Genomic DNA, 18,849 nt, shown 5'->3' with positions numbered 1-18,849 from the left:
TTAAAAAATTAAAGGAAAGACCTTGAATTATTTACCTTCTTTCCCCCCCTTTCCCAGAAAAGTCAATATTCAGTATCAGTCCTAACTAATGCAACCTTTGGGTGTGATGTTTTAGCTGTAATTTTGAAAGAGTTTAACCACAAAAAAAAGATTATTATTATGTCAGGCCATGTCACCTGTTACCCTCTGGGGAACAGCTAAGCGGTGATAAAGTTGTTCCCCAGACCAACTTGCATTCAAAAGTTTCATTGTAAACTGTTCTTCAAGACGTCTTGTAAAAGTTGCAGAATCTAGAATGGATGAATGAATACAAAGAATAGCCTATTAACAGGATTCATGATAGGAAAACAAATTTGATTGTGCCTTAAACTTCTGAGCTGATGAGAGCAATTGGAATTGTGGTGAAGAGGGACAAGTGGCCTTGGATGCGCTGGTGGGACTGAATTACTGTGCAATTAAAATCTGTAACAAAAATCTTAACAGAAGCTTTGTAGGATGTGGAATATGACCATTGTATATGAAGTCTTAGTGGTTAAATGAAAATAGGTTCATGCAATTGACTGATTCATTTTTAAAGCTTTTCAAAGTTTTTTTACATCCTCTTAAGGTTATGAACAGATTCTAGTATGTTGTTAAATACTAAATGCACAAGTCCTGGAAAACATTTTATCTTTTAACTTCTTTTTACCTGTAGAAGATTTTCAGCTTTACTAGAATTAAAATGATTATTCTATTAACTTCGTGGCAAATTCAAGAGGAAATTTAAAAAAAGAGTAACAATGAAAATTAGTGACAGCTATTGCCTTCCTGTCTACGTGTAATTTTACTTATTTATTAAACCTATCTGTTCAGCTATGCAAAAGTCAGAGCAATTTTATTGGTATCCTCTGGCAATAGCTGCAACACATTGTGGGAAACAGCAATGGAGGTGTGTATGTATGATAATCCTTAAAAGAATAATGCACTTTTGTTTTAAACTACAAGCAATAAAGTTTAGTTTTTCCTATTTAATATTTTAACTTCAGTTTGAGAAGCCAAAGCTATATTTTGGTATTATTCATACTTGTTTTCCCACTGATGGCTGGCTCTACCTGAAGATACCTGTGCAAAACAGGTGTCTCAAATGGGACCCTCCTTTTTGTGTTGGACTGAATGCTCTGTGGTACCTGAGCAGACAGCTCTGTGTTCGCAGGTGTCTTGTATCATGCTTGGAAAACTTGTCTTGAGTCAAAGGCAAGTTCTAAAAGAGGAGAACAGGAGTACTTGCCTACCGCCTTTTGGCAGTGAAGTTTCTGTGGGATAATATTTGCTATTTCGGCTGCAAAGCAATCGAGAATGAATTGTTGAGCAGTCCTGTGACTTTTTCCTTTTGAAAGGTCTATGCTGAAACAGATTCTCTTGAGTCTTTTGTAAAACCCTAGGTTAATGATCTTGAAAATATGTATTTATATACACATGCATGCACATAGACTGTTTCCATAGAAAGCCATACCAAAGAGGTGGATGCTTCAGAAGTACCATAGGTTTGCTATACTTTTTAATAGATTTTATATTTACAGTTTTTAAAAAGGCAAATTGTCGATTACAATATGCCAAAACTTCCTCCATCAGTTTAGAGTGTTTTGTTTTTTCATGTATATGAAGACTGTCAGTGTGTTAGAAAATGCATTATTCTGCACTGGTTAAAGTCATGCAAGGAATGTCTAGTGTTTGATACAACTTCAATGAAGAGTTTAGCCACTAAAAAGGATTACAGTTGATTTATTTATTAATAGGGAGGCCAGCAGTCCAACTTAAGAATGTGCTAGAACTGCTGTGAGGCTAATGAAATTTTGATGGCTTGAGAGTCCCCTAGGGTTATGAAACATATATAACGTGGACCATGTCATGGGCCGCTGTGTCAGTGGCAATGTTAGAGTGGTGAAAAGCTTGATCTTCTTTGGTATTTTTTGTCTGAATTTTTGTTCCCACTGAACATGGAAGACTTGGCTGAGAAATCATTTTATACACGTAGTTGGAACTCTGTATGTTTAATCCTCACAGTAGAATATTAAAAAAAAAAAAAAAAAAAAACAACAACAGAAACCACACTGACAAACATTTAAAAGCAGGGAAGCTGTAGCGTCCTGGCAGGAGCAGATGCCCTAATCAAAGGACTAAACTGCAGGTGTGAGTTTTGTTAATTTATGGCCTAAAGTTAACAGCTGTGCCAGTATACTGTTAAAATCTGACAAACCTGATAAGGCTATGGAACCAAACTTAGACTTAAAAGTCCTCTGCGCTGCATCACCCTTTGTTGTGTGTGAAAATTTCTGTCTGAATTTTGATGGAACTGTTTTACAGGTAAATGCATTTCTATCCAGCATGTTTATCTCTAAAGTGAATAAGAAGCAACCAGTTATGATTAACAAAACACAGCACCATCAGATCGCACTTTCCTCAAGTAAAGGCCTCGGTGTTTGAGCAATCCCACTGTTCACCCAGTAAAACTATTCACTGTTTAAATAGTCCATTTCCATAAGCAGACATTATTGGAGTTAATTGGACTTGTCAGGATGATGAGAACTTTGACTTATCCTATAGGTTTTTGACCTCAGGATTAACATTTTGACGAATGTACTTGGGATTTTCCTTCTTGCAAGTTAGGAATGAAGAGAAGCTTGGCAATAAAGTACCATTTCCTTTCCTTCTTTGTAACCACTGTGTATATTTGCTCATCTGAAATAGTTGTGGATTGCATATCCTTCGGGAAGCAAAACTTGCAGTTCTGTTGCACAGTTAAATAAGTGGTATAGTTCTCTGAAAACACTTTTACTTGTCAGGTCTTAACAATATGTGTTTCTAAGATCCTAAAAAAGTGACTTAAATTTGTAAATAATATTGAAATGTTTAGAAGTTTCTTTAAACAAATAACTTTGCGCATGGTCTAGTTGCAAAATTTTATATATACTAAGAACATACCATGAATGCCAGCAGATTTTTTTTTTTTAGAAAACAATACAAGGTTTATCAAACGTAGGGTTTACAGATGTATTCTCACAATGAATTTTTAATTTACTGTCCAGTAAATAATTCTGACGAGGAAATATTTTTCTTTTACTTCATTCAAGTTCCATATACGACTCTCGGCATCATATTCTGAGAGATTTGTCATGTCAGCCTCCCTGAAGGAGGACCTGCATCTGTTAATCTGGGCAACCTACCAGCGTCACGTACAGTATGATGTATTGGTTGGAGCGTACTGAGCATGCACATGTTTCTTCAGGCTTTCTTCTCCATTCCCATTGCAAGTTGTTTCATAAATGCTGCATCTAGAAATTTATGTTGTAATTGTTCTAGGAGCTGTTGCATTGGAATACAAGCAGCCAGTTACTTTATGTTGTTAAGATGTTCTGAGATTACTAAAGTTTGTCTTTTAAACTGGATAAAGATTCCAACAGAGTATGAGTTAGAAGTTGTAGCTAGGCTTTAAATGGCCCATTTGCTTAAAGGGTCAATATATTTTTAAGGTATCTTAGATTCCACTTACATATTTAGATTGTTTTTAAAATCCATTAAACTGCAATCCCTGACTTAATGAGGCATCAGAAGGTTAATAAGCAAGACATGAAAGCTAATTGAGCAAGTTATTCCAGAAGTGCAGCACCTTATTATTATTTATCCCTATTAAGTTACATGACCAGTTTTGTATGCACTTCTTGTGCTGGCCTGAAAGGCTGTGGCAGTGAGTCTGATTAGAAAGTCACTCATATAAGACCTAAGACTTATGTCAAGTCCATGAAGCTTTCTACTCCTTTGGAAGCAATAGTGACAGTGCTTCTGAAAAAGGGATGGGCACTCCAGAGACAGGCGTGCCACATAGCGTACTACCACAAAGACTACCTGGGCACATAGAAAGTATTTCTGATGGCAATAGAATATGGGAGTTTTTTGTTTGTTTGTTTGTTTGTTTAATTTAGTGAGAGTTTTGCACTGATGGGTGCAGGGGAGATCAAGATGTAACAAAATAAAAAGAATAAGGGGAGAGAGGAGTGTAGGTTCATGGTCTCAGGCAGTCATTCACAATTGGTTAGATAAATGGTTTGAAACTTGGACCAATTTTTCACAGCTACAGAAAAATAGATATTGCTGGTAGAATGTGCATTGCTGAGAGCTTCTATAAAGAGAAAATATCAGTTTATCAGATATGTGAGCACCTGCTTGCTTCCTCTCCAACTTCAGACAGTTTCTAAATACAGCATTCCTGTGAATCTAATATTCTCTTGTCCTTCCAGAATGATGAATTTACTGGCATTCAGATCTCTGAAACCCAAGAAATACATTGGTAAGATACTTGTCAAGACATTTTAAATCTCTTCTCTCTAACCCAGTTCATTTGTAACACATACCTGAACTGTGCATTGTTAAATGATGCACATAATTCAGGAAGTAGTGTTATCCGTTTTCACCCATTTAACATCTCTCTTTATGCTAAGGCCCAAAACTTGATTTCAATAAACCCTACTGAATAGCAGCTGCTTGGTACATGCCAACCAAATGCTGAGCCTGCGGATCAAAACAAGCCACATAGCTGGTGAATTAATCCTCATCTTACTGCCATATCACCAATTACAGCTTCTTCACTCTTTCCCACAGTGTTACATCCAGAAATTTTCTACTGCTCATAAAGCATGCCAAAATCTCTTCAATCTTGCTTTGCTGCCAAGAGATTTCTTGACCAGGAAATCACTCTGTTTTATTGTTGACAGCAGTCAGCTCTGAAATAATATTTAATATATAAATAACCACGCAAGTTTTTCTTTGGTTACAGAGATGTGGAACAGAAATCCATAAACAAAAGTAGTCATCTGGTTTTCTGCAATATTATCATAAGTTTTCTATAGTTATGCCAATTTTCAGATACTATTATGATTGTAGTTCTGTGGATATATTTCAATTAATTATCTTCTTAGCATTCACTGTTAATGCAGTTGAAAATCATGTTCATAATTGCTTTGGCTGGTGGTAGCCAAAGAGGCAACAGCTGGGCTGACCTTTTTGCAATAACTTTTTGGGATCTCCTAGATTTCAGAGGTTTAAGTGTCACTAAACATGCTGTTGAGGAAAAACATGAAATTCCAAAGGACCATCTTAATTATGCTTTCATTGTGAGAGCCTGGTACAGAACACAGATCAGAGGATGAGGCTTTTTGGCAGATCTGATGTGCAGGAACTCTAGGTTTAACAACAGATGACAGCAATAAAATTAGAATTGGAGTCCATAAGGGAAAATAAAGCACAAAATTTCAGAGAATTCACTCTTGGCTGTTAAGCTTATAAATCCTTCTAATGTTAAGGAGTGGCGGAAGAGGTATCTAAAGACCAACTGCCATAGCTCAGGATTTCTCCGTATATCTGAATATAAAGGAAAAAAAAACATGCAGAAAAAAGAAGGAAGGTCAAATTTGTGAGGAGGAGCTTACAGAGATGCTTCAGGAGGACTTTGGGGAAATCCAAGCATACAAATAAAATTGAGACACAATCAGTAAAAACGTAGAGCATTGTAAAGAAATATGAATACTAAGAAAATGGAAAATACAGAGTTGATTTATTACTTAACAGTGAAGGAAGACCATATTGCTGATGTGTTTTCTTCTGGTTGTTTTTGTTTCAGCATTTGCTACCTGAGTAACTGATAACTTATACTATTAAATAGAGAATTACAGGTTACTTAGGTAAATAAATTTTTTCCTGCATGTATAGAGCGTCTACAGCCTCTGGGCTTTTACGGCTCATGAGTGAGAAACCACTGATGATGGATATGGTTCTGGAAAGTAAAAAGGAGGAGGAATGTGCCCAATCAGTTAGATGGGAAACACCCAAGAAAAAGATTATAATAAGTTTGGTTTTTAACAATAAGTATGTGTTTGTACTAAACGAGTCTTGTCAAGTTGTAATACTTTCCTTTTGCGAAAGTATAAACCACTCCCTGATAAGGAAAATGGAGCAGATGCTAGTAGTAAAAGGTGTTTTGGTATTATGGGGGGGGGCTTCTGTCACTGCCTCAGTCCTGACATACTGATGAATAGGGAGGTGAGGTCTATGCTCATTATTACAAGACAAATGTACAACTTATGGGAAAAATCCACAAAGAATGGTTATCATTACTTCATGAATTGGCAAGTTGAATCAAGTAGTGTGCCACGTAGTATATTGAGATTTTTTTAAATGACTTAGATAACACAAATAGAATGTTGTAACTCGGGAAGAATCACATAGACTTTGTAGGACAGGATGTAACCTGGATAAATAATTCTGCAAGAAAAAATGAAGTTCAGTAAATACAAGTGCAAAGACTGATTTAGATGAGCTTGCTCAAAGTCTTGTTCAGTAGAGTTTTGAAAATCTAGGAGAGAGTCCACATCATTTCAGGGCAGCTGTTCTGGTGCTTAACCAACTTAATTGTAAATTCTTTTCCCCTTTATATCTAATTAGAGTTTCTCTTGCTGCAATTGTGACCACTGCATTGGATGGTGGAACACCAAAGTTAGATTTCCACCTTTTGCCTCTTCCAGGCTCACTCAGTTTCTCCTCAATTTGTATGCACTCCAATCATCACGGGCTACCTTCACTGAATTCATTCCAATTTGTCAGTGTTGGACTGGCAAGCCCCACATGGAATATTCTACTCTAGGTAAGGTCTTCAAATGCTGACTAAAAGGAACTAATGACTTCCCATGGTATGGTGGCTCCATTCTTCTGAATGCAACCCAGTACGTTGTTAGGCCTTATTGTTGAAAGGGCACACCGCTGAACTTGTCCACAGTGACTCCCCAGATGCTTTACTACAAAGCTGCTTTCCAGCAGGCTTCCAGCTAGTACTGTTAGATGTGGTTATTCTGCCTTTGGAATTCATGAGGTTTTTTTCAGCCAATTCTTACAGCCTGTTGAGATCGCTCTGAAAGACAATCCTGCCCTGCAGTGTGTTGATCACTCTTTCCAGCTTGGTGTCATCCACAAACTTGCTAAGGGCACATTCCATCCTATTAATTCGCAATATGTTAAATGTAGTACAGACATAAAACACTATCAATCCCAGTATTAGCCCCTGAAGAATGCCAGTCATGTCAGCCAACAGTTGCTCTTTGCACTACAAAACACTATTCTTTCAGCCTCTTCATACAAGCAGTTTTCTACAAACTGCACTTTGTGGCTCACCCACTCAGTCCATCTCCCTCTAGATGAGCTACCAGGATACTATAGGAGACCATGTTGAAAGTCTTGCTAAAGTCAAGGAAAACAATATCTGCTGCTTTCCCTTTGTCTGCTGAGACAGTTAGCTGTTCATTAGCTAATCAGCAATCAGATTGTTCGGATGTGATTTGCCTTTGGTAAGTACATGTTAGCTTTTCTCATTCACTTTCTTTTCCTGAAGGCCTATCCTGGCATATGAGGAATGACTCCAGCAGTATTTGTTCCATAATCTTCCCTGGGAGAGTGGGGTGATGCTGACTGCTTCTACTTCCACATATACTCCTTACCCATCTTGAAGATAACGTGCTCTTAGTCTTCTGAATAGTCATCAAGAGCCTCCCTCCTTGCCGTGACATTTCAAGGAATCGGACAGTGGCCTTCCAATGACAGGGCCTCCTGTCTGGGCCCCTGGACTTGATATGCCCATCGTGCAAATGTGGTGCCAAACAGGTCACTTTTCATCTGAGGGCTTCTCAACCATGGCTGAGCTTTCGCTTCTCCATTCCCCTTCCTGCAGTTCCAGGAAACATGTATGTATTCCCCCTGGATAGCCATCACCTCAAGGTCATAGTGGTTATTGGTCAGTAGTGTTTTCTGTTGTATGTGAGTGCTTCTTCCACGAGCTTTTAATGTGTCTACTGAAATAATCCTGCTGCTGCATCAGTGCAGCGCAGGCAGAAATAACTGTGTTTGTGACTGGTTTGGGGACTGCATTCTGAGGAAAATGCCAGACAACGGGAGGCCTAGAGAAAGGTTAACAAGCATGATCAGAAGTTTTAAACACATGACACTAGAACAGATTGGGAGAACTCAGCCTGCTGTGCCTACCGTGTTCTGTCTAGATATTACTGCTGTTACAAAGGCCACATTTGGCAAATAGGGCCAGAGGCAAATAGTGTGAATAGCAAAAAGTACAAGTTAGTCAGACAATGGCATTTCAAGATTAGCTCAGTGAAAGAGATTGTTGAAAGAGATGTGGATATTTAATCATCTAACATATTTTCCAAAACACTTTTCAAATGCTAGTGTAGTTACTGTTGCTCTTTGTGGAAGAAGGTAGACAATAGAAATTCTTCACTTCCTTTCTGATTTTGTTTTTTGTGAGTCAATTGTTTTATTCAACCCAAAAATTAATAAGCAGGAAGCATGTTGAGAAAATTAAGGCTATAAAAATGTTGCTCCACAACTCAATATTATATTAATATTTTTATCTTTTTTTCTTCTAATTGGCAATGGTTAACTTTCTGTAGACCTTTTTTTTTCATATTATAAGTTTGAAATAAAAATATTGCTTTTCAGTTCCCCTAAACAAAATGTGTTGTTCTGGATGTACTTCTGCATAGAAACCTTAAAGCAAACAGCTCTTTTTCATCTAAGTTGTGATTTACTTGTGAGGTTGCTATGAGAGTAAAGCGTGCCTTGCACATCTATAAACCAATAATCTCTGCTGTTTTCATTTGAAATGTTGTTTTTATGTCCTTGAAAAATAACAGTAGTAGCAATAAATGGTTTTAATTAATGAATTAGAGAGGAAAATATTTGCTAAATCAGGTTTATTGACATAAATGTTACTAGAAGAAAAAGTTTGAATAATGCCTGTTCTATATAAAAAGTAGGCTTATTCATATTCATATTCATTTGTTTTAAAGGTGTTTTTTAAACTTTATCTAATTTTGATTTGCAATAAGATTTTAATTGCATTTACTTTTATAATTAAATATGTCATATTGAGAAATAATCTAATAACTATTTCAACTTTAAAATAAACATAGGTTGTACTGTTGTAAGAGTATCAGTAATAATTACAGTTGACAGCTTTTGTATGCTGGTCAAATAACAGCCAGAGAAAATTTGTCAAGATTTATTTTTTACAGAAAGCTGCAAAGGCTTTTAGAATAAATAGTTCTTTAAAACTAACTCCTATGAAACCATGTATTGACTTACTTTGATGTTTTCTGGATAAAAAGTTTATTTTTCTTTGATTCAAATTAGAATTCACTATAAAATTAAATTTCAAGTCAGATTTGAAAATTAATTCTTTTTAAAATTATAAATATGTGAGTGGAACTCTTCAGAACGTTTTTGATCTATATAATATACTGATCTGTTGGCAAAATTTAAGCTGCTTTAATTGATTTAAGGTGAGAAGAGGATGAAGTCTCAAATCTCAGAAAAAGAAATGCTTGTTACAAAGCTGTGGTTTTGATTTTTGTTCCACATACATACCCCTTATCCCTGTCCATTCAGTATACCACTTTTTCCTAAATTTTATCAGGTTTGTGTTTAATTATCTATTGTTTTCACCAGTAATTCACCTGTAAAGAAGAAGAAATGTGGTTTTAGCTCACTGAAACTAGGAAAAATAATTTTTTTCCACTCTACCTTAGAAACCTTTCAGTGGAAAGGCCTTTGATGACTGCTGTGATTATTGTGGCTTAGCCCAGGTTTCTGTATAGTACATGGAAATTTGCAAAATTTGTATCAATATCTTATTTTGATATTATTTCTTTTTTTAAAATTTCACAATTGTGAACCCACAGCATCAAGTAAAGAAAGGTGAAGGGAAACACTTATGGATTAAATTACAAATATGCAAATATTTAGTAGGTGTGTGTATCTCATATCTGCTCTAAAAGCATCCATAATAAATAACAGTTTTCCCAGAGTTTGAAGATTCTGTGCAGCTGCCATGCCAGATCTGTACTGCTGCTGCCGAATCCCTCCTTGGGGTGCTGTGGCTTCTGACTAGTTATATCTGAGACAAAATGTGAGCATTTCCATCTTTGGTACACTGTTCACAGAAGAAAAAAAAGCTACTAACCTGGGAAACTCTTGACTGTCAGGCCATGACAGAGAAAAGACTGACAACAGGATGACTTCTCTGGTTGACTGCAGAGAACTGGTTGACTGGCTGCTTTTTGTCTTGTGGTGAAATATATTAATAAATGTGTGTATATGGCTATGTATGCATGTATGTGGCTATCCTTACAATACCTTTTCTTGTACATTTTTTTTCTTCTTCAAATGACCTAGAAACTTAGGAGCATTTTCTAGTGAATCCATGTGCAGTCATGAGCATGGGCAAAGGAACTGGCGTTACACATCTGCCAGTGAATTACTTTATGCTGGAGAAAGAGATTGACTCCCCCCTCCAATTTTTATAAAACTCCCGGGGGTTTATAAATTTAATACTTCTATAAACTACTTTAGAGTTACAAATAAATTGCTTTGGATAACTGCTAGTGACTAATGCTGTGGAGTCTCAGTCTGCACCTATGGCAGACTAAGAGTTTGGGTTGCCTTGTTTGTCTACAAAACTTAAATTTGTTTCTGTAGTGGGTCTCACTGAACCCAGCTGTACTGGTGTCTTGTGCTGTTTGAAGAAAAATAGCAGAAATGAGAAGTGTAAGATGTTTTGGGGCAAGATTTAGTTATTTGATAAGGTTTCAGAACTGTCTTTTCTGCCTGCTGTTGAAGATGGATATTGAATGTATCAAGATAGTTTATAATCTTTTAAGTTCTTTTGAATATCCAAAGTTTCCAAGATATCTGGGTCAAAATGACTTTGAAAGAAATGGCCCTAGTGAAATGAATAGTATCCAGTCTCTTTCCATGTAGATTTAACTAGCATTGTTCAAGCTGCTAAGCGTGATTGCTGCATGCTCTATAAGGAGATTTATTTAAAATTGCTTAAAAGCTGCACTCAGTCGTGGGGAATTCTGCTGCTCGTTCCCTTAACTACTTTAGCTGCAGAGAACATATGACGTCTTTTTCATTAACTGTCTTTGCTGCTTGTTTGCTTTCAGTGGAGTTCTAAGAGATTGTTATACTGTTTTGTAAACTCAATATTGCTGGATCCTGGCTGCTTATGGCAATTGAGATGAGATTAGATGCTTTTGTTAACAGGCCCCAGACTTTAAATTTATAAGGACTAGGCACCATCTGTTCTCAATTAAAGGTCCTGAGGTCTGAAATTAATTCCTTCCATTGGTCCATTAGACTCAATCTTTTGACCTGAAGTCATGATAAGGTTATATTAGCCTCTCGAGTCTTGGAAAAGTGAGGAGTTCACGCAGGGGCAATGCTGAATATTCCTATTAGCCCTTGTATCAGTTAGTTAGAAGGCAGAAAGTAATGATTGTTTTTCCATTTTACAGGTAGAGTGAGATTTTTGTAAAAGTGCCCTGGAGATTTAGAGCTCACATCCTCATGACTTGTAATAGGACTTTTGCTTCTAAATCATAGAAGTGCTATTGAAAATCTTTCCCAGAAAAATCAAATTAGTATAGAGAATGTTGATTTAATTCACAGAAAGGCTTGATATAGAAGTGGGCTCAGTGTATAAGTCTATTGTTCCCAGACTCACATTTGCTTGTTAGGTTAGCTGTGTTGTGCTTCAGCTGTCTTTCATTGATTCCTTCTGCAGCTGCAAAATGATGGGGGGTCTTACCAGAAGTCCTGGCTCTAGAATTGTTCATCCAGTGCATTTGCTGAATTTATATCTATCCTGTTGTGTGTAGATGTTGCAGAGAAGAAATGGATGGATGGACAAATTGGTTCACATTTTTGTGGTTGCTACTCCCCCTCCTTCTCATTTCCTTTCTATATTTTACTGAAAATTGAGGTTGGCTCTGTCAAAAAACAGCAGGAAATACTGCAGAGTGGAGGGAATCTATAGCTACAAGCCTTTTAGTTTCAAAAGAAAAGCTCCAAGGTGCCAAATAGCTGTGCTGGTTATTTAAATTTACTGGCAGTTCCTATACACAGTTCAGATTTCAGGATCTGGTGGTTCCTCAGCAGACTTTGGTTTTATTTATACAGTGCTAGTAATCTCCTGGAAGTCAGTTTGCATTGATTTTGAGACTGAAGTTTCTTCAGTGTCTTAAGAGTATTGCTGCTTTAACCCAAAATGCAATTTATCATAATGTTTTGGGATCTACTGGCCATTAGGCTATGAGCAGAAATAAGCAAAGAGAGAGTTCATATGCCTGTTTTTATTCCTATCCAACAATCCCCATGACATAAAAAATGCAGCAGCGTTTGACTTCGTACAGGGAGCAAACAAAGTCAAAGTGACTGCCTTCTCGGCATGAAAGGAATGACTTGTGACTACTCCACCTAAGTGTTGCTTGTTGGTGACCTGTCAGCCAGAGGTTAAACTCAGGAATTCAGGTTTTTTATTATTCCTTCTCAATATTTTCTTCAAATTCGCTTCACTCTCTGTCCAACTCATAAATTTCTTATTCACTGGGCAGTGAGGATACTTATGCACTTGTAGTTTTATCCCTTCAAGGGTGACTGCAATGCAGTTTTCTTGTGCCATCTCGATGCTGCCAAGGCAGTTTTATATAGTTGTGTGATTTCCCTGTTATTTTTTTAGGTTGCCAGAAGAAGGGTATTTGAGCCCTGTAACTACTGGCTGAAAAATACTGAAATACTTTTTCATGTTGATGGGGAAAACGACTCTTCTTACTATTCTAGCAGCTGCAGTGCTTATTTCCAGCAAGGCCATGTCTCAAGCTGACCAGAACCTGTTGACAAGAAAAAGTAGGTTTCACCACAATCTAGGTGTAGCTATGTACAGCTTTCTAATAATTCTTTTGTCTTCTGCCTGCAATTAGGAATTCATAAAATTTATTAACCTGGAAGTTATCTATTTTTCAGCCTTACTTAAACTAGAATAATGTTGGAGTCCCCAAGATACAAGACATTATTTGTCAAGTGTGGCATAGACAGCTCTGGGACATGTATATAGATTTCAAAATTCAGTTTTAGTCGTTACAAATGCCCAGACACATTTTTTAAAAGATAAGTTAAGAGTTCTTACCTTTTTCCCAAACGTAACATATCATATAAAACTATTAAGTGAACTTATCCAAAAAATGCTGGTGTCCACTTTGCAAACATTAATAACATTCTCCTTATCCAGAGAGTCATTTTTGCACTTCTGGGATTTAGGGAACACATTTAACAATGCTATAGCAATATTGAAAATATGGTAACAGAATCTATGTACTTTTAGTTAGCAATTTTCTATAAAAAAGGTTAATTCTTTTCTTGTTTTCTTACAAATTCTTTGTTCTTTGCAGTATCAAATGCATTGATTTTTATAAAAAAAAGTTAATCAGCTTACCTTCATTCAAAATGGATTTTTGTTCCTCTGATCAGCTCTACACAATTGAATTTTTCATCCTCTTTTCTGAGGTATTTCAATGTTATGAAAAAAGCATTAAAGAGAATTCTGATAAATTATTCCTTTAAAAAAGATTCTGCTGCAATGTTACTTTTGTTGAGGCTGGAGAGTTAATTGAACGGAGAGATTTCTCTTTTGTTTTCAATGAGAAAGATATCTATGCTTGGTAAATACAAGGTAATGTCTCATGGGGAACTGATTCCCTACTGATTCTGGTTGCCCCAGCATTTTTAATGTGAATTTGAAGTAACCATTTGGTAGTACAGATTATTTGAAAATTTGTGATTTAAAATATTTTAAAGTAGAGTTTGAATATGTAGTTTCCAATCATATAAACAAACAAACAAAAAAGGATTTCTGAATGTTTTTTATCATGCTCTCTGGTTCTGCTTTTATGGAGAATGGTTCCTCTTCCCAGAAGCCAGAAAGTGTAATATGTTTTTATGCAAAATGTGTGATTATGCTATTTTTGCCTTAAGAAACAAAAAACAACACATAAAAAACCAAACCAAAACAACAAATAAAGCCCAACCCCCCCAAAAAAACCCGAACCCAAAAAAACACCCACGACCTTTTTTCCCCACTGTTGTCCTTCTTTATATTTCCTTTTTAAATCAAGCCTAGCCTAATCTTTTATGAGTTGTTTTTGTGTCTGTATTGCCTCAGGCTGTGCTCTCATCAGCATTCACAAGCTGAGTGTACTTGAGTTTTGGTTAGTTTGTGGAAATAATAATAATAATAAAAAAAAATGTACCATACTTCTGCATGTGATGATAATGGTTTGTTATGTCCATTTAATTTAGTACTGATTCAGTGTCATGCATTCCGGTCGGACAGGTTGGACTCTGTGTCCTGATCACCTGTAATTACTAAAGCACAACTGTTAGCTCAGCTAAGCTTGGGTTCCAGTGACTTTTGTTCTACATATCAATTTCTTCTGAACTTTACATTCAGGAAGCCTTCAAAGTGCTTTTGCTTTGAAGTAAGAGATTCTGCAATGAAATCCTGATTTGGTCACTAATTTGCTGTCTCTGCAATTGCAAATTATCTTTCTGGTTTTGTTTTCTTACTTAAAAATGAACATCATACTGCTTGTTTTCTATCAAACTTACAACTCTGCCTTTTTTACCTTCTTGAACTAAATAACTTAGGAATCTTCTTTGTATGTATGTGAACGTGTGTGTGTGTATAAAAAATAAAAATACAATTACATTTTCAGTAACTTTATGAAAGGCCTAACTTTTATAAATTCAGAAAGACTTCTGAATTGTGCAAATAATCTCACTAAATTTTATACAACTAAAAAAATAAGGTGGGTGCAAAAATCTAGACAATCTCTCATAATTTTAAATGAGATTTGAGTAAAACTACTGCACAAATTATATACATTTCAAGATGCTTGTGTGTGCACATTCTGAATAAATGCGTATATTTTTGTATATTCTTAAAGTGGATGTCAAATTGCTATCACTTTACCTACTTTTACAAGAGTAAAATAGCAGAGATGTTACTGCCCTTTCTTCGGTGGGTTGGCACCTCCCATTATAGCAGAGTAGAGCTGAGCTAGTATTTTTGTACAAGCTTTGGCTAAATTGCTACAAACTTCTTGAATTGATTCTTTTGATTTTTGATTATATCAGTACTCTTAGATCAAGTACTGACATTTTTCACACTCCTCTATAATACCATTTTTACATTTTCTCTTATCTCTTGTTCAGGGCTCTTTAACCTGAGGCTTCAAATTCTATTGATTCAGTAACAGATTAATTTTCTTTTTTTAGAAAATGGGCACAAGTGTCTCCCTCTCCTGTTTTGGAGAGCTGCACGTACTGCCGTGCTCAATGTGCTTGATATTTTCCCAGAGGATTCACAAATCATGAGAGAGACGAGGTCAGTCAAGTTTCTGGAACTATCTGTACTGATCTCATTGCGTCTAAATGAAGCAATGGCCTTCCCTCCCATTCCACCAAAAGCATGGTGGCAGCCCTGTCTGGTCAAAGCATTCCTCTTTTCTGCTGAGTGCTCTGACACCATGTGCATGTGCATCTGACACGTGTCTGCCATGCTGTATTTTCTGTGCAGTACCTACCCAGTCTCTTCTCAGGGTCTGCTGTAACCAGAAGTGGCCTCATTTGTTTTCCAGCTGTTCATGATGACACAGCAGAATTCAAGAGAAAATACTTGTGTACATATTATTTTCTCATTCTGAAATTCTGGATGACTTTAACCGGTCAGATGTCAACATTTAAGAGATTCAGTAACTCCATAGATTTCTTATTGGTAAACCTTCTCGTTTTAGTGCTTCCCTTCTTCAAACTCTTCTGGTGCACAGCTTTTTAACTTGTAAGGCTCTCTTCTGCAAGAAGTATTCCATTTGCAATGTCACTGCATGGCCTGTAACACAGGACGTAGTTAAAAAAGGATTTTCCAGACAGCTAAGCATGACAGTATATCAGTTCTGGAAGTGTACTTGAGGAGGGACTGAATCCATATGCAGATTAACTGGCATTTCCAGAAGACATGTAAAGCACACAGGATCAACTAGGATGTCATGAAAGCTGTAACGTATCACCTTATAATATTCTAGATTATAAGAGTTGTTTGGAGCCATCACCAATCAGGTGATTGAGAAATGGAAAAAAAGTGCAGCCCTATGAAGGCAGTATGTGGATAGCTGGAAATGTGAAATCACGCATGCAAACGTATTGCTGCTTTCAACACTTCAGTCATAACATATACAGGTTGAGCCGCAGTTTGTGTACTGCCCTTCCAGGTACCATGTGAAAAGACTGATTATATGGTTCAGACTGATTTTATGGAGCAAGATCCAGCTTGGTGTCTGCATGCCATGAACACGTGGAGATTTTGTTCTTTTCTTTGTTGTGACTATTCACATCAAATGCACCAGGCAGGCTGAGTAACTTGCAGATACTTATGATGTTGTAATGAACACAAAGTACCCAGTCTTTCTTCCAGGTTTTGAAATTTGTCGAACTGTCCCACAGTGTTTTTCTGCATGTCATTTTTGTGACAACTTCAGAGAACAAGTCCCGAAAAGCAACACACTTGAAAGCTAAAAGGATGTGACATTCATTCATGTCATCTTTGCCAGGAAGGAGTCTGCTTCACAAGGAGATCTTATTATATAAATTCTCTATTTCCATGGGTTCTGCAGTGATCTGGCATTTTCAAAGTAGTTAAATGATGACTTAGGTGTGGCTGCTGAAAGGGTTTGTGTGGGTAGTGTGAGATTGACCTACTGGTAAAAGACTCATTTGCCACAGAAGAGAATACCAAATTAATAATTTCTACTTCATTATGAATTGGGTTCATTGCCAGATACCTTTATTTTCCAATCATCCTAAACTCATCTCTGTGTTGGCTGCAAGGTTATTGTTCCAAGCAATTTCAAATACCAGAGTTATCATCAGTTATCTCCTGTGCAATTGATTGTCCTAGTTGGGGCATATTCTTGAAGAACCAAGGTCCTGTCTGATCCAATCATTTGGGACACCTTGGATGTCAGTGGTTTGAGCACCACTACGAGTTACTGTACTTTACAGATTCAGGTAATCCCTTTACAAAGCGGAAAGCTTAAGACTCAAAGTCTTTGTGGATGGATTTTACAAGTGAGGTTTGGGATATTTGGATCCAAAGAGAGTTCAAGTAACATAGAACCTAGTCAGGCAGGACCAAGTTTCACATCTGCAGTATTTAATAATGAAACACTGGTACCAGAATTCTTTAGGAATCTCTCTCAAACAAAACTGGATACAGCTAACCTATGGAATATTGTGCATGTGTTCAGTACTTTTTTCCTAGAGTTTGCATTTTTCAAGTAACATATTCGACTAAATTAAATGTGAAGACAATGGACTTTTTATTCCACTTCAGGCCTTACTGCTTTCAATGGCAAAATGCAATTAAAATCAGTAAGCATATAGAGAGATTTGAAATACATCAGTTTAAAGCCTTTGCGCTGAAGAACTTGCAAGTAGAAGTCTTTAAAGTAGGCAATAGACTATTAAAAGTCTAAACAAACTGCTGACTAAATTCATTCAGAAACTAAATTATTCAACAGTATCCAATACATGTTGTCATAGCATGAATTTATAACTAGCTACTCTTCTTGGGAGCATTTTGTGCAATTGCTATGACTTGAATAGTAGGAACTAGATTATTCAATCACTTCAAACGGATCTGCAATATCTGCAGAAATTGGATATGCATGCCTCCAAGTCTCTGGCTTTTCTCAGATTTAAGGAAAGTATTCGCATATGTAAATGTGAGTATATGCAGAAAATGGTGAAAGTCTGTACCTTATATGACTTTATTGATGTTTTTATGATAGCATACTTCATAGAAACACAAATATGATCTTAAGATTTGGAAAATACCTAAAGGGTATTTTGTATCTACACCTTGTTTTATTCAAAGAACTATAATAGAAATGATCTTGTCTTTCAGAGCATTATGCACATATCATGCTGCTGTATTTAAGGAATTTTAGTTGAAAAGCTTCATAGAAAGCAGTTCAGTATGTCTATGGATATATTAAAAACTTAATATTGAAGAATACATCAAGGAGTAAAAAAGTTACTAAAGCACTCCCCTGAGCTGCCATTAATTTGTGTATTATCAAAGTCTTTATTATGAATGCAGTTCCTAATGTAGGCCTGTAATAAACAGAGTGTAATTGAATTTTCAATATTTTGCCACTAGGGAGTGATTTTCTCGCAAGACCTCTGCTCCATCTTCTGGCTAATTGTCAGCAGTTACTCAGTATTACTGCATTAATGTCACCAAACAGTGAAAACAGAAGTTACCTGCTTCCATTACATGAAAAGATATGTGATTCCAGCCCTTGTCTATTTACTGATTTTGATTAGTGTGCCATTATCACTCGCACCTTTATTAACAGCATGAAGCTTTTTGAAAATACAGCCTTGGACACAAACCGAACTTCTCATAAATTTGTCTTGGTATAAGGTTTCAATCAATTTGAGTATTCTGCGTAGTAAATACAGAAGCAGCCACAGCATTACAATTGGACTCCACAATTTTAAAGGTCTTTTCCACCCTTAATAACTCAATGACAAGGATTTTCAGACACATCAGTGAGAATAGCCTTTTATGTAGCCTAGGAGTTAGCATTTTATTTTGTGTCTGAGCAAATGGAGTGATAAATTTGGGAATTTTAGAATGTACATTTCATTTCACTTCCATTACGTGTGGTGTTACACCTCAGATATAAGAAAAACAAAATTACAGACCACTGTATATGCAGAGGAAGGCTGATCAGTCTACCAGCTAAACCAGTAGCTGAGGTTTAGTGAAGATATTGGTTCCACTCCTGCTGAATGTTTCCATGAAGGTTTTTCAATGTTTGGTGTGTTTTTATAAACTTTTTCTATCAGTGCCAG

At 36.4% G+C, this 18,849-nt stretch overlaps 1 protein-coding gene across 4 annotated transcripts in view; it reads left to right on the top strand.

The window, feature by feature from the left end:
- The window catches only part of TENM3 (teneurin transmembrane protein 3), an 869,819-nt gene that overhangs the window by 568,680 nt on the left and 282,290 nt on the right, over positions 1-18,849 (top strand). The window lies entirely within an intron of this gene.

The sequence above is a fragment of the Empidonax traillii genome, unplaced genomic scaffold, assembly GCF_003031625.1.
Source record: "Empidonax traillii isolate 1590-97213 ecotype Southwest subspecies unplaced genomic scaffold, ASM303162v1 scaffold60:size2069287, whole genome shotgun sequence".
NCBI lineage: Eukaryota > Metazoa > Chordata > Aves > Passeriformes > Tyrannidae > Empidonax > Empidonax traillii.
This window is presented reverse-complemented; position numbering and strand designations above follow the sequence as displayed.